Genomic DNA, 3040 nt, shown 5'->3' on the forward strand with positions numbered 1-3040 from the left:
TCACGGATGGAGTTGAAACGACGCTTGATGTGCCTGGTCTTCTTGTGAAATCTGGGCTCCTTCGCAAGGGCAATAGCTCCAGTATTGTCACAGAAAAGTTTGATCGGCCCCGACGCATTGGGTATGACTCCTAGGTCGGTGATGAACTCCTTCACCCAAATAGCTTCATGCGCTGCCTTCGAGGCTGCCATGTACTCCGCTTCACATGTAGATCCCGCCACGACGCTCTGCTTGCAGCTGCACCAGCTTACTGCTCCACCATTCAACATATACACGTATCCGGTTTGTGACTTAGAGTCATCCAGATCTGTGTCGAAGCTAGCGTCGACGTAACCCTTTACGACGAGCTCTTCGTCACCTCCATAAACGAGAAACATGTCCTTCGTCCTTTTCAGGTACTTTAGGATATTCTTGACCGCTGTCCAGTGTTCCTTGCCGGGATTACTTTGGTATCTTCCTACCAAACTTACGGCAAGGTTTACATCAGGTCTGGTACACAGCATGGCATACATAATAGATCCTATGGCCGAAGCATAGGGGATGACACTCATCTCTTCGTTATCTTTTGCCGTGGTCGGGTATTGAGCCGAGCTCAATCTCACACCTTGCAATACATGCAAGAATCCCTTCTTAGACTGATCCATTTTGAACTTCTTCAAAATCTTATCAAGGTATGTGCTTTGTGAAAGACCTATGAGGCGTCTCGATCTATTTCTATAGATCTTGATGCCTAATATATAAGCAGCTTCTCCAAGGTCCTTCATTGAAAAACACTTATTCAAGTAGGCCTTAATGCTGTCCAAGAATTCTATATCATTTCCCATCAGGAGTATGTCATCTATATATAATATGAGAAATGCTACAGAGCTCCCACTCACTTTCTTGTAAACGCAGGCTTCTCCATAAGTCTGCATAAACCCAAACGCTTTGATCATCTCATCAAAGCCAATATTCCAACCCCGAGATGCTTGCACCAGCCCATAAATGGATCGCTGGAGCTTGCATACTTTGTTAGCGTTCTTAGGATCGACAAAACCTTCCGGTTGTATCATATACAGCTCTTCCTTAAGATGCCCGTTAAGGAATGCCGTTTTGATGTCCATCTGCCATATCTCATAATCATAGTATGCGGCAATTGCTAACATGATTCGGACGGACTTAAGCTTCGCTACGGGAGAGAAAGTCTCATCGTAGCCAATCCCTTGAACTTGCCGATAACCCTTAGCGACAAGTCGAGCTTTATAGATGGTGACATTACCATCCGCATCCGTCTTCTTCTTAAAGATCCATTTGTTTTCTATCGCTCGCCGATTATCGGGCAAGTCAGTCAAAGTCCATACTTTGTTTTCATACATGGATTCTATCTCGGATTTCATGGCCTCTAGCCATTTGTTGGAATCTGGGCCCGCCATCGCTTCTTCATAGTTCGAAGGTTCACCGTTGTCTAACAACATGATTTCCAGGACAGGGTTGCCGTACCACTCTGGTGCGGAACGTGTCCTTGTGGACCTACGAAGTTCAGTAACAACTTGATCCGAAGTACCTTGATCATCATCATTATTTTCCTCTTCAGTTGGTGTAGGCATCACAGGAACATCTTCCTGAGCTGCACTACTGTCCCGCTCAAGAGGTAGTACTTCATCGAGTTCTACTTTCCTCCCACTTACTTCTTTCGAGAGAAACTCTTTTTCCAGAAAGGATCCGTTCTTAGCGACAAAGATCTTGCCCTCGGATCTTAAGTAGAAGGTATACCCAATGGTTTCCTTAGGGTATCCTATGAAGACGCATTTTTCCGACTTGGGTTTGAGCTTCTCAGGTTGTAGTTTCTTGACATAAGCATCGCATCCCCAAACTTTCAGAAACGACAACTTAGGTTTCTTCCCAAACCATAATTCATACGGTGTCGTCTCAACGGATTTTGACGGTGCCCTATTTAAAGTGAATGTAGCTGTCTCTAGAGCGTATCCCCAAAATGATAGCGGTAAATCGGTAAGAGACATCATAGACCGCACCATATCCAATAGAGTGCGATTACGACGTTCGGACACACCGTTACGCTGAGGTGTTCCAGGCGGCGTGAGTTGTGAAACGATTCCACATTTCCTTAAGTGTGTACCAAATTCGTGACTTAAGTATTCTCCTCCACGATCTGATCGTAGGAATTTTATCTTTCGGTCACGTTGATTCTCTACCTCATTCTAAAATTCCTTAAACTTTTCAAAGGTCTTAGACTTGTGTTTCATTAAGTAGACATACCCATATCTACTTAAGTCATCAGTGAGAGTGAGAACATAACGATATCCTCCGCGAGCCTCAACGCTCATTGGACCGCACACATCGGTATGTATGATTTCCAACAAGTTGGTTGCTCGCTCCATTGTTCCGGAGAACGGAGTCTTGGTCATCTTGCCCATGAGGCATGGTTCGCATGTGTCAAATGATTCATAATCAAGAGACTCTAAAAGTCCATCAGCATGGAGCTTCTTCATGCGCTTGACACCAATGTGACCAAGGCGGTAGTGCCACAAGTATGTGGGACTATCGTTATCAACTTTACATCTTTTGGTATTCACGCTATGAATATGTGTAACATTACGTTCGAGATTCATTAAGAATAAACCATTGACCATCGGAGCATGACCATAAAACATATCTCTCATATAAATTGAACAACCATTATTCTCAGACTTAAATGAGTAGCCATCTCGTATTAAACGAGATCCAGATACAATGTTCATGCTCAAACTTGGCACCAAATAACAATTATTAAGGTTCAAAACTAATCCCGTAGGTAAATGTAGAGGTAGCGTGCCGACGGCGATCACATCGACTCTGGAACCATTCCCGACGCGCATCGTCACCTCGTCCTTCGCCAGTCTCCGCTTATTCCGCAGCTCCTGCTGTGAGTTACAAATATGAGCAACGGCACCGGTATCAAATACCCAGGAGTTACTACGAGTACTGGTAAGGTACACATCAATTACATGTATATCGAATATACCTTTTGTGTTGCCGGCCTTCTTATCCGCTAAGTATTTGG

The sequence above is a fragment of the Triticum dicoccoides genome, chromosome 5A (genome assembly GCF_002162155.2).
Source record: "Triticum dicoccoides isolate Atlit2015 ecotype Zavitan chromosome 5A, WEW_v2.0, whole genome shotgun sequence".
Classification (NCBI taxonomy): domain Eukaryota; kingdom Viridiplantae; phylum Streptophyta; class Magnoliopsida; order Poales; family Poaceae; genus Triticum; species Triticum dicoccoides.